This window comes from Anastrepha ludens, chromosome 5 (genome assembly GCF_028408465.1).
Source record: "Anastrepha ludens isolate Willacy chromosome 5, idAnaLude1.1, whole genome shotgun sequence".
Lineage (NCBI taxonomy): Eukaryota > Metazoa > Arthropoda > Insecta > Diptera > Tephritidae > Anastrepha > Anastrepha ludens.
Window position 1 is genome coordinate 54,934,069 of NC_071501.1, and position 14,109 is coordinate 54,948,177.

The following is a 14,109-nucleotide window of genomic DNA, read 5'->3' on the forward strand; positions in this document are numbered from 1 at the left end:
TCATGCGTTATATGCAGCTATGCTCTTTGTTAAACAACAGTTAAATTTCGTGTGTTCAGGAATAAAATGCGACCAATAGCGTACTTATACGGTTTTTTTGGTCTAAAAGCGTAAGAGGCTTTTATGGCATGGTGGCAAAATTTGCCTGGGAAGATTGGCGTATTCTCTGCATACAACATGCATATGCATACTTAATCTGTATTTACATATTCGGCCATATCGACTTTAGTGTTTTCATTTCTCGAAAAAAATGTTACCTCATTAAAAGGCAACATTACAAAAATATTGCATATTACATTTGAAAAAAGAATAAGAAAAGTTCAAGTCTTCCACAAATTATATATTGAACATCACAAAATTAAAAGATTTGCTTCCATTTTTGTAAGAATTAGAGTTTTTGCGCAACTATAAATATACTGACAAACTTTTATACACACATAAATGTAAGTCAGCTGAACAGGGTTCACCCTCACTTTTTATTCCACCACAGCCCATCCTCGAATCAATTCTGGTTCATAGTTACGATCCCGTCCTACCTACACTTAAAAAGTAATGAGCCTTCCCGCGCGGAACGTCTGCCAAGCGATCAACCGAATCGGCTGGTGGGGGAAAATGATCGTTGGACCTTCCCCTTCCACTAGAAACCGGTCCCAGTTCGCTGGCACAAGCGGTGCAGTCAGCATCGCTCCGCGCGTAAAAGCTGTTTTAAAAGTATGTTAGGATTTTGCAGTGGCGAAAATGCAGCGATCGTTGGAGCAACGTTACTCGATCAAATTTTGCGTAAAGCTAAACAAAACGAGTACCGAAACCATTGGGCTACTCAAGGAGGCTTAAGGGGACCAATCTCTGTCCAGTGCCCAGGTAAAACGGTGGCACAAGTCGTTCAAGGCCGGCCTCCGACGACGCAAACAGACGAAGACCTCTACATTGGCCAAGATGGGGGTTCCGGTGCTTCCCCACGCTCCCTACAGCCCAGACCTGTCCTGTCCGGACTTCTTCTTGTTCTCGCGCCTGAAAAGAAAGCTGAAGGGGGCGATCCAAACAACTGTGACAGCCGAATTGAACGCGATTCCGGCGGATGAGCTTAAAAATGTTTCCTGCAGAGGAAGGACCGCTACCAGCGGTGCATTGACTCTCAAGGGTCCTATTTTTAAAATTTAGTTGTATAAGCCAGAAGGTTTAATTAAACTGCTTAAAAAAAATAAGGCTCATTTCTTTTCAATCAAACCCTGTATGGTATATCGCACTTTTCAGTATCTCCTGCGGTGAATAATTTCAGTCTGCATTTTCCTGTCCTCGATGGTAGGTATTGGGTGAATGGCAATTGCGCGAATCGACAATTGTTGCTTGTCAACAAAAAAGGAATTACCGACACAATACGATGCTTTCTACTGCTTCTCTCATGGGAAATCAGCCATCATTCTATTGTAAAAACCCATATATATTCGTCAGTTTAACGATTGGTTTAATGAATAATTAAATTGTCGAGAGGATGCTCGTAGGAGGTAACTTCCCTGCGTGCCCTAGGGCACCATGACGCCAGATCAAACATCCACTTGATGTGAAAATGGTTTCAACAAGAAGAAAAAAGCCTCGGACGACCACCGCCATCCGATCAAATAGACAGTCCAACAATAGAACGCCTTCCGACCCCAAGGGGAGTATAGGGAAGATCTCAAAAACCTACATATTTATGCGAAGTTACCCCCAATAAGAGAATAAAGTTACAACACAAAAACTAATTGATCAAAAAAGGACCATCATTGGGAACAACAGACTTTCATATATATAAATTAAGGAATATAAAGCAATCTGAAATATCATATCCCGACTCAACAGCGGCTCAACAACAGTGGCACAATCAACTAAAGGAGGGGTCTCCAAACTACGGCCCGCGGGTCAAATCCGGCCCGCTAGTGGCATCCATCCGGTCTGCAACAGCTTAAGACTAGTATCATCAATATGGCCCACGGCAGCTAATGTTTTACTGTTGTTACTATTGCTGATATAATTTTAGTGGAGAAGAATGAAAAGATAATTACTCGATTTTATTTACTTGCACGGTAAAACATTATGACAGAAATATGAAGTACCAAAGCATATTAATAACTAAAAAATAATTAATTGAAATTTGTCCCAGTAATAAAAGAAAAAAAGACTACTGAGATTTATGTAGTTGTGATTTTCCACCGACCATTGTTTGTAGTTGTGGTTTAATTTTACTTGTAGCAATTATTAAAAGATATTTAAGATGCTGATCAGTTAATTTAGATCTGTAAGCATTCTTTGTGTATTTCATCTTGGAAAACGCAAGTATGTAGCACCAAAAACAAAAACAATACACGAGCAAACTTATGCAAATTATCAAACTGTGCCAGTGGAAGACTCATAAAATTACAACAAAGATGAATTTATATATTTGTTCTTAAACACATCACTGCACTGTAAATCAATAATTTCCATTTGGGTTTGCGGAGCCAGGGTTTCAATGTCAGAATCAAAAGGATTTTGAAAAAGCTTAATTTTATTCGCAATGGCATGAAAATCTGAGAAACGACTATCGAAATTATTGTTCAGAGTACTTAAAGTTTCGACTGCAAAATCGTCGAGAAATTCTGTCTCTGTAGTGTGGCTGAAAATTTCACATGTTTTAAAATGTGTGAAACATTTTTTACGTAATTGCGATTGAAATAGTATTATTCTTTGCCTGAACTATTTGATATTGGTGTATAAATCAGGGAGAAGCTAATTTTCTCCTTGCAATCTCAAACTCAGTTCATTCATATAATTTGTCAAATCGACATACAATGCTAATTCCCAAAGTCATTCACTATTTCCTAATTCGACACAAACGCGATGCTTCTCATTCAAAAATATTTCGATCTGTGCTCGAAATTCAAAAAGCGCTTAAGGACTTTTCCGCAACTAAGCCAGCGTACGGCAGTATGATATGGCAAGTCATTTTCTCCAATCTCTTCAATAAACTCCCGGAATTATCGATGATTAAGCCCTGTGGATCTGATGAAGTTGATCATTGACATGACTGGTTTTAGAACTTCAGACAAATCCAAACATTTTCCGCACAAAGACTGTTGATGAATGATACAATATAAAACTAATGGTTTTGAACCACCATCATTCCTAAATAAGCCACCTGTTGTGGATAGCTGAAATAGATATGACGTAGTAGACGTTTTAAAGTTGCGAGACCCCTGGCCCTAAGGCTTCAAAGTTTGAAAACCCCTGATCTAAAGCATTAATAGCATCCCTTCAATGAACACAGCTAATTCTGAACTAGCGATTTCACCAAACTTCGCTGTTCGCAACTAGTCCCCACTCAATATAATATAATCAACGGGCGAATTTAGAATAAAGAATTTTCTCTTAGAATAAAGAGTTTTAAATACAAAAGGTGTCTTGTAGATAGATAGATAATTTCTCTTCTGCCCTGTATCATATTTTTTTATTGTAAAAGATATTTAACATCATCGGACTTAACAACCGCGCTGTTAGTTCTGCCTTTTCCAAACTGGATAAAGAAGCAAAGCTAATGGGTCTGGTGGTGAACGATGACAAAATGAAATACCTTCTATTACCAAATAAACAGTCGGCACACTCGCGTAGCGGCACTGACGTCACTGCCGACGGTTCTGATTTTGAGGTTGAAAGAGACTTCGTTTATCTAAGAACCAGCAAACGCCGGTAACAATGTCAGCCTTGCTATTTTGGACTAAGTAGGCAATTGAGTAGTAAATACCTCTATCGATAAACAAAACTAACACTCTTGTTTTTTTTTTCGCGCAGAAGCTTGAACGATGTCAACTTCCTATGGGGCATCCCTTGGAGTGTTTGAGAGAAAGATTCTGCGGAAGATTTTTGGACTTTTACACGTTGGCGACGGCGAGTATAGCATGCGATGGAACAATGAGCTGTATGAGCTTTACGACGACACAGGTATAGTGCAGCAAATCGAAGCGTATTTTGATGCCAATGATTCGTGTGCAACTGCTCGTAGCAAAATTTTGTTCACGTTACAATATTCAACATTTACGTGATGCCCAAAGAGAAGATTGGATTCGATTATGGGTGCGAAAGTTCTGGGCAACAAGTTGGGCGGCAAGCAGCGCACTACCGAGGCCCAGTCAGGCTTAGAGAACAAATTAAAATATGGAGCTGCGCCGCTAAAAGTTTGCATGATAATCCGCGTCAGCCCATGCGCAAGAGAACGGCTGCCCTTGGACTTCCACAAACTATTATGCATGAAATATTGAAGAAGGAGCTCTTAAGCCTATTCTGCGAGACAATGTTGGAGCGATGACGTCGGCAAACACTCTCTTTTGTAGTGATGAAGCCTACTTTCATTTAAATGGAAGTATAAGTCGGACAAGTTGCCGTTATTAGTTACCTTCGATCCAGTGGAAGAGGGGTATTAGGTGAGGAGGTTGAGAGAGCATATGAAAAGGTGGCTAGTATCATGCGATATGCCTTCACATACCGGACATATATTGAGTAAGTCGGGGTCTATTCTGGATAAGGAGTTTAACCTACTACAATATCCATATCGTAACTGGGCCAAAGTTACGCGGGTCTCACGATACAGTTGAAGCTCTTCGTATGTAATAGGTGGTGGGTAGATTCGATAACGGCATTTGGGGGTAGGGAGTTTAGGAAGGTGGTGAGAGTCTCCCGATGAATGTCGATTAGTCTCTGTCTATATACTGTCCGGTCCAGCAGTTGCAGTTAAAGAAATGTCTTTTGATTCGTCTGGGAGGTGGCTCAGCAAATATCCTACGGTAACATCCAAGCAGAAATGAGTTACTCAACATTTTGCTGAACTCCTTGACCGGGAGCATGGAAGCCTCGTTGGGGAGGTGTTACAGGGGAAACATCAAGAGGCATCCCGTGGCTGTCCTGATAGCAGAATTTTGATAGGTATGTAGCTTTGTCCCTGCGAATCACTAGTTCCAAACGACCAGACAAGTGCAGCACAATTCAGAACTGGCCGGCCAATTGCTTTAAATGTCGCAGCATTTTATTGTCTTGTTGCGGTTTTGGACATAAGTAGCAATTAGGGTTGTATGCACTGAAAAGGAGAGAAAACTGTCGAAGGTGACCCTCAAAATTTTAGGGTTGTTAACGGTCTGTATTGTAAAAGTAAAAAGTAAAAATAAGAGTTTGAAATTTAAAATTGTGTATGAGTTTAAAATTATGTGTTATGTATAAAATAAGTACGGCTGCGCGAGGTTATGGGGGCAGAGGGCGTCGATAACGACCGAAAGGGACCTACAGGAGCTGCAACAGGTATAGGCATGAGAGTGATTATGGCTGCTTTATCGCAAATACCAGCGGAAATATCATCGAAAAAGTCACAAATGTCAGTCGAGTTGTCGTCAAAGATAAATGAGAGGAGAAATGCAGAGAAGAAACATATTATGTGGCATCTAGAAACCATTGAAGCTGAAGTAGCTGCAGTGAAGACTCGTCTCTGTTAACTTAAATAAAATCGTCTGAATATGTTTACCAGTGGTCCGTCCTTCGACGGCAGTGTATCATTCTCAATACTTAAGCTCCAGTTTGAAACAACGGCAACCACAAATCAATGGAGTACTGCAGACAAAGTTGCTGCAAAGTCTAACGGCAGCAATAGAAAGACGTTACGGCAGTGACCACAGGCAACAAATGTTCCAGATGAAACTGACGAATAGTTATCAGAAGACAAATGAGAGCTTACAGGAATACGCGACAGAGATGAACGGTTTGCACATTTGGCGTATGCGAAAGAAACTGCAGGCTTAGTTGAGAAGATGAAGTGCCAGGCATTCATAAGAGGTATACGAGATCCGAACACAAAACGGGCAGCATACTCAACTCCGAAGGGGATGTTTGCTGAAACAGTGTCATTTGCGCTAACATAGGAAACAGCAGCTCTATTGAGCAAGCCAGTGCACAAAGTCCATCGCTGTTGAAGAGCCTACTTCGATGGAAGAAACCATGAGGAAAGTAATAAGGGAGTCCTTTCCTGAGTTTGCACGAAGAAGCTCGGATTTAAAGAGTTACAACTGCAGTACCGGACATATCCCGCGATTGCTGTATACCACGCAGCCAACGGAAGACGAACCCAAGAAGAAGAAAGCGAAACGCTGAAACTGACAATGGCGCTCCCAATACACAGCAGGCATTAAACCAAAACGAACCAGCTCTTAGTTGAGAGAACTGGTCCCAACACTGAGTGCGCCACAGTCTCTGTCTCGCAAATTGGATGAAAAAGGAACAACTTGACGATAAGGGGAAACTGTAAACCGTAAACCCCAAGTGCTTACTCTGGACACCAGTGCAACGAACTCGACCATTTGGTCAGATTTGGTAAAGAGTAGTGTGAAACCACTGGTTGGCTACAAACTCCAGACAGCTACAGGAGAGAGAGCTACGATGTCCGGAAAGGTAGTCTGCAAAGTCATTATTGGAGCTTTGTCAATTGTTCACACATTTTTACTGGCGGAAATACGGATGAAGTAATAATTTGCATAGATTTCATGCTGCTGCACGGATTTACGTTGGATTCGGATAAAAGGGTTCTCACGTGTTAGAATATGGAGATACCGCTGAGCACTCGGGAAGGAGCCAAAAGTGCAGTCCAGAAAGGTAACCTTCAACGAATTCCGCCAAAATCTGAAGCAGTCATATGGGCTAATGTGAAAGGAGGCTGTGGAACAGGCGAATTGTAGGTCATAGACTACTAAGAACATGGCAAACATAATCGTGGTAAGGACACTAGTGAAGACGGAAAAAGAAAAGAAGGTTCCAGTAAGGGTCCTAAATAATTTCAAAACACCAGTTATTTTGGATAAAGAAGCTGCAATTGGAAAATGTCGGCCTGTAGAAGCCATAGTAAACAGCAATGGACCAGGGAGCAGCAAGAAAAACCTCCTATTTCATAAGGAATCGGTTACAGGAAGTAAAAGAGCTAGAGAGGACGAAAGCTTAGAGATTGCTGGAGAAATACGGCTACTTGTTCAACGGCGATTTTGGAAAGTCTGCCAACGTGAAACATCGAATAAATACAGGAGATGCAAAGCCAATTCGCCAAGTTCCACCTCGAGTTCCACTAGCAAAGCGTGTAGAAGCCAATCAGATAATCCGGGATATGCACCAAAGTGGAGTTATTTAGCGATCAATAAGCCCGTGGAGCTCATCGCTTGTTCTGGTTAATCAAAGATGGAAACGCCCGATTTCGTGTGGATTATAGAAAGCTGAATGAAGTCACGAAAAAGGGCAGCTGCGGCCATCTGAAAAACTTGGAAGAAGTTCTTCAGCGCATCGCCTCCACAGAATTACGATCGAATCCGAAGAAGTGTACCTTGTTCAAAACAGAATTCACGTTTATTGGGCATACGGTGACACACGAGGGCATCAAGAGAGACGAGGAGAAAATAAAACCAGTAAAAGATTGGCCACGACCGAGAAATGTGCACGAAGTACGAAGTTTAGTAAGACTGTGTACGTATTAGCGTCGTTTTGTTCCAGGATTCGCAAATGTTGCGCGGAATCTCCACAATGTCACTAAGAAGACTTGCCCGTTTGTGTGGCGTGGCATCAGACGAGAACTGTTAGCTGTGATTGAGTGCGTAAAAAATTTCCACAAATACTTGTACGGTCAACGATTCTAATTAAGAGCAGACCATGTAGCAATAAGACTCCAGTTATTCCGGAAGGATAACTTGCACGGTGGATCGAAAGGCTGAAAAATTACGACTTCGAGATCGAGCATCGAAAAGCGGAAAAACATGGGCATGAGGATGCACTATCTCGGCGAACTTGTGTTATAGAATGTAAGCATTATTCCAAAATCAAGAGATCTGAAGGGGTAATTGGTATCAGACTAATGCAGTTGCAACCCGATGATGAGTAGGAACCAAGTGCAATAAGAATAAGTCAATTGAATGAGGCTGACCTGGGAGAGATCATGGAAGTAAAAAACGCTGGGGAGAGACCATCTAAAAATGAAAAGGCGAAATAAAGGCATGTGCCTAAGGCGTATTGGGTACAATTGACTAGTCTTAAAATAATTTGTAGAGCTGTGCATCGCGTATGTGAAAATGAAAATGGAAATCATACCCGAGATCTTTATATGATAGTTGCTAAATCCAGAATTGCATTTGTGTTAGAGGAATTCCACTGGGTATCACTAAAACGCTGGAGAATATTAAGCAGCGGTTTTACTGGATAAATTGCAGAGAATCAGTAGCCGAATGTATTCGAAATAGCATGCTACTTCGGAATAGAGTTGTGTTCGTGTATCCGTACGAAAGTATCCCGACAATTACATAATTCGAAAAATTCACTAAGCCGCTGGACCACATTCATGAATTATATAATTATATGTATCTATAATTGGCAGTTACTCCCTAAGTGGGTGTTGATGTTTCTTGGCAAATGGAGATTCCTACAGTTTTATGCCGCCGACGTCAGATGATTTTTTATGAGAGGTTTTTTCTTGGCAGCAATAGACTCAGAGATTTACTATTGCCTGCCGAGAGGTGACCACTATTAGCAAATAACTTTTCCTATCAATTGGTGATTCATACCCGGATTTTTGAGCCTGTACACTTCTTCTCCTTGATTAGCGCGATAACCGCTTACGCGATTTTGGGCGAATTTAGCAAGGCGCGCCAGTCGTTTCTTTCTCGTGCTAACCGACGTCAGTTGGAAACACCGAGTGAAGCCAAGTCGTTCTCCACCTTCCCCAAGCTTCTGCGTCATACAATAGGAAGGATATGATGAGAGCCTTATAACGGGTGATTTTTTAGCTATTATATTTTTAAACAGTTGGTTTAAACAGCTGACACACGTTTCGTGTTTTGTTTCACTATCAAACATCTTCAGTTTGGTCTATAATTTAACCATGAATCGTCTTACAAACGAACAACGCTTGCAAATCATAGAATTTTATCATAAAAATGCGTGTTCTGTTAAGAAAGTTTTTCGCGCGCTTCTTCCATTTTATGGTCAGTTTAATCGACCCACTGAAGCGGTTATTCGAGCTATTGTGACTAAATTTAGAACCATATTTACATTATTGGGCATAAAACCACCAATACGCTTACGTAGAGTACGAACTGAAGAAAATATCGCAGCTGTATCGGCCAGTGTTAATGATGACCATCAATTATCGATTCGTCGTCGTTCGCAGCAATTGGGCCTGTGTTACTCAACAACGTGGAAAATTTTGCGAAAGGATTTAGGTGTAAAGCCTTTCAAAATACAGCTGGTGCAAGAATGGAACCGAACGACCTACCGCAATGCAGAATTTTTGGTGAATGGGCTCTTGGAAAGTTGGCCGAAGATCCACTTTTTTATCGAAACATTGTGTTCAGCGACGAAGTTCATTTTTGGATCAATGGGTACGTAAATAAGCAGAATTGTCGATTTTGGAGTGAAGATCAGCCATAAGAACTGCAAGAGCTACCAATGTATCCAGAAAAGGTCACTGTTTGGTGCGGTTTGTGGGTTCGAGGTATCATTGGACTGTACTTCTTCAAAGATACTGCGAATCGTAACGTAACTGTGAATGGTGAGCGCTACCGTGAAATGATATCCAACTTTTTTTGCCCAAAATGCAAGAGATTGACTTGCATGACATGTCGTTTCAGCATGACGGTGCCACATCCCACACAGCGCGCGTAACAATGGACTTGTTGAGAGGCAAGTTCAGTGAACATTTTATTTCACGTTCGGGACCTGTCAATTGGCCACCCAGATGGTGCGATATAACGCCTTTAGATTATTTTTTGTGGGGCTATGTTGAAGCTCATATCTATTCAGACAAGCCTGCTTCAATTAACGCATTGGAAGACAACATTAAAGCATTTTTATGTGAGATACCGGACGAAACATTGGAAAGAGAATGTCAAAATTGAACTAAGTGGATGGACCATTTAAGCGCAGTCGCGGTCAACATTTGCATGAAATAATCTTCAAACATTAAATTATATGGATTCCACTATAGATTTAAATAAAAATTTCAAGCGTCCGCCAGCAATTGTACGCTCTTTAGAAAATTGTGCCTGATCGATTACGTTCTGCGGCTCGCACGGTCTTCTTCAACATCAGGACATACGACAGCGAGTCACCCTGTCTGAAACCTCATTTTGTATCAAACGGTTCGAGGAGGTTCATCCCCAATTCTCACGGCGCTGCAAGTATTGAACAACGTCATTCTGCATAGCCGCATTAGTTTTGCGAGGATACCAAATTCAGACATTGCGGCAAATAGGCAACTTATTTTCCTATTGTCGAATGCAGCTTTGAAATCGACGAAAAAATAGTGTGTGCCGATTCTCCTTTTATTGGTCTTTTCCAAGAATTGATGTGCTGTGAATATCTGCACATCCATTGCTCGTGCATGCCGGATTGTTGGGTAGTACTCTCTGTGAGCAGAAATGAGAGCCGAGTGGAGAGTCTTCTGGCTGCCTGTTGCGATTGGAGCTTTCCGATGCCGAATATTCTTTGTGTAGTTAGATGTACATTTTTTGCTGCACAGAGGCGTGAGCGTATTTTGGTTGCAACGAGGTAATGATCCGAATTGGTGTTGGGTCCTCGGATCGTACGCACATCTAAAACACTAAAAGTATGATTTCTATTTATCACAACATGGAGACATCGGTGTATCTTCTTATACATGTCCGTTACCGAACCGTTGAGCAGGTTAAATTTTCCGACTGAGAGACCGAAAATTCTCTCATTTTTTATGCCCGGCGGGCGCAGCGCTCATAAGAACATTCCAGGCGCTCATAGAAGGAATCTTTGATCGCATCGTCCTTCTCTTCCATCGGGCCGTGGGAGCAAATGAGCGAAATGTTGAAAAATATCTCTTTATTGCGAGACGCTCGTCCACCAGAGTGAACGACAGTACTTGGCGATAAAGTCTCTATCCCACAGCAAATCCAACATCGAATGCGCTGCTTTACATGGCGGCTGTAGTAGACGTCGCAAGGTCCAATCCTCTTTTTGCCTTGTTCCGTCCACCACATCTCTTGAATGGCAGTGATGCCAGCCTTTACTCTCACGAGGACATCAACCAGCCGGGCAAAGGCACCTTCCCCATTAAGAGACCGGACATTCTAGGTGCTTACCCTCAAATCATAGTCCTTGATTCGTTTGCAGAGGCCGTCATCAGAATAAACAGTTCTCATCCGAGGCTTTGTTATCGTTCTCTTTGGGAAAGGATTTTTACGTAGCGGATCCCAAACCCAGCGCATAACCAGATATCCTCGGATGCTTCGCCTTCTCACATTAACTTACTCTCAAACGGATCTTCTGGAGCTACCCAGAGGATACGTGGCGAAGTCGGGAAGTTGTGGGCTGGTTGGACCGTATGCAGAAGAATCGTCGTGGCCTCTCTGAAGTGTATGGACTTCCCCCACTTGCGTGGACTTCTCCACATGGAACCATCCTCCTGTCACTATCGAATGGCTACGGTGGCCGCATTATGAGCGCAAAAAGTTCCCAAAAATTCTGCCTACTGATTTATTGTTGTGTTCCCGCAAACAAGCGCATTCCACCACATTACAAGCAGTAGGGTTGAATTAAATCAAATTTGTTATTAGAGGAACAAGCCGAAACTTGCAGATAGTACGATTACGGATCTTCATCAATAGTGAGATATTAATTATATTTTGTCAGGTGTCCGATCCTTGCACTCTTTAGCAAAACCACGAAAAGATATGGCTCTACTCTGCAATCACATATCTACCAAATAGGGCAATAGCCTCATCAAATTGATTATAATCGAGAAATCTTTGATGCAGAATTAGTTGCACTAGACAATATTGTTAAATCTCTCTCTGGTAAATCTATAACAGATTTTCGGGTGTAATACGACAACTGCAAATTGTGATTCAAGAGGGGAATCGATTGAATTCTGATCAAGCAAACGTTTACGAATAAAAAAATAAATAATTGGCGCGTACACTTCCGTTAGGTGTTTGGCCGAGCTCCTCCTCCTATTTGTGGTGTGCGTCTTGATGTTGTTCCACAAATGGAGGGACCTACAGTTTCAAGCCGACTCCGAACGGCAGATATTTTTATGAGGAGCTTTTTCATGGCAGAAATACACTCGGAGGTTTGCCATTGCCTGCCGAGGGGCGACCGCTATTAGAAAAATGTTTTTATTAATTTTGCCTTCACCGAGATTCGAACGTTTACGAATACAATGCGCTATTATCATTCATAAATAAGAACAAAAAAAGTATAGGTCTCTTCTATTCGCCATTTCCCCGCTCGCTATCTCTATACTCGATTAACTTAACGAAAAATTTGCATGCGAAAGCAACAACAAGATTCGACGCAAGCAAGTATCCTACCTACTCCTAAAACCATACGTATCTACAGGAGCATCCCTACCATCCCCGCCGCTATCTCGCCAAGCAGCTGCATCCCCACCCCATGCATCAACCACACATACATCACCACTATCTCCCCTACATCTTCATCTCCACTTAAGTAATAAAATGTTATACAAATATTATGAATAATTATAATAAATATAAATGCCTCGTTTTGTAAAGTGCAACAATCTTCTAAATCTAAATACATAGATAGTTTTTAATAATCCAAAGGCGTTTTCTACAACAAGGCGTGTAGAAGAGTGGACTTTATTAAAATTCCGTTGCGATGCAGACAAATTGCCGGATCTTTATCAAGTGGTAAGAGCCACCTTGTTAAAGGGTAAGCAGTCACCCAAAATGAAGGAGTCGTCTGGAAACAAATTTTGTGACTCCGATTGATTACACCTTACGAAATAGATTCAGCATCTACTACTGCTTGAAGCACTAAGCTGTAGCTATGTTTCCCATTAAAATAGCTTTCTTTATTAATTTTGGGATCTTTGATGCGAATATGCGTCAATGGAACCAATAACCCCTGCTTACCCACCCTTTTCTTGCAACTTCCTCCTCATATCCTGTCGAAACGTTATGGTGTTGCTGATGTACCAAATATACATCATCACTTTTTTTTTTGGTGGCATGCTTTCCCTCCAGCCAGAATTGGTTCTTGGTGGAATACTGCTTGCATATCTCTTTGAAAAAGCTTATGGTATATATATACATATGTACATATGTGGACTAAATTAAAATTATTTTGTTTGCCTAACGATTAAATATTCTACAGTTGATCGCTGCAGTCGCATGTGCCGCTTTGCCTGCGCTACCAACATATGTCTAATTATACCAGTTGCTTCATCTTTTCGCCACTTGCTAACGCTGGGCGAAAAGAAGAAGTGTTATAGCTCATAAAACTGGTATAACTCACTATCTTACAAACCCATATAATTTTAGGCAGCTCCATTGCAGCACTGCCAAGATATCTTTATTTATACCAGTTGCTTATTTACATATGCGTTTGCTTGTTTTCATTATTGGCGTTTTTATGCCTGTGGTGTTATTGTTTATATTGTAGATATTTGTGGGGATAGTGTAGGTCATGATGTTGTTGGTGGCCCTGTTATAGATGGTGTTGTATTCCATTTCAAACATAAGACAAGGAAATATAAATTGCTTTATTTAGAATTTGATGTTACTCTTCCTTGTTTTGCCTACTATTCGTCATAGCGAATGTTATTTTCTTTCGTTAAAGCCTCAACTGTTTCCTTCTGTTTTCGTCTTCGTTTTGCGGAATACAAAAAAGCGAACGATTAGACTCTGGCAAGAAACGAACATTCGCTTCGCAATAGAGAAGGATGGTGTAAGTCGTTGGACTGGTTTAAAAAGTGAGCAATATTATCAGCCACCAAGAGCAACCGGATGCAGTTAATACCTTAATACTTTCAAAATGTAATGCGAAAGGAAAGATTACCATTCCATTCGATAAGGACAGTAGTAAATATGATACTAACAAGAAACAGTATAATTTTTAAAATCTCTCCTGCGCCGCGGCATAAACTAATTGTTGCAGGAGGAGCTCCTGTAATATTACTACGTAATGGATCAAGGCGGTTAAAACACATTTAATTGAGTGTACAATATTAACCAGCTGTAGTACTGGAGAAAAAGGTTTGATTCCAAGAACCCCGATAATACAGAGGGATTTTTCATTTCAATTTAAACGACT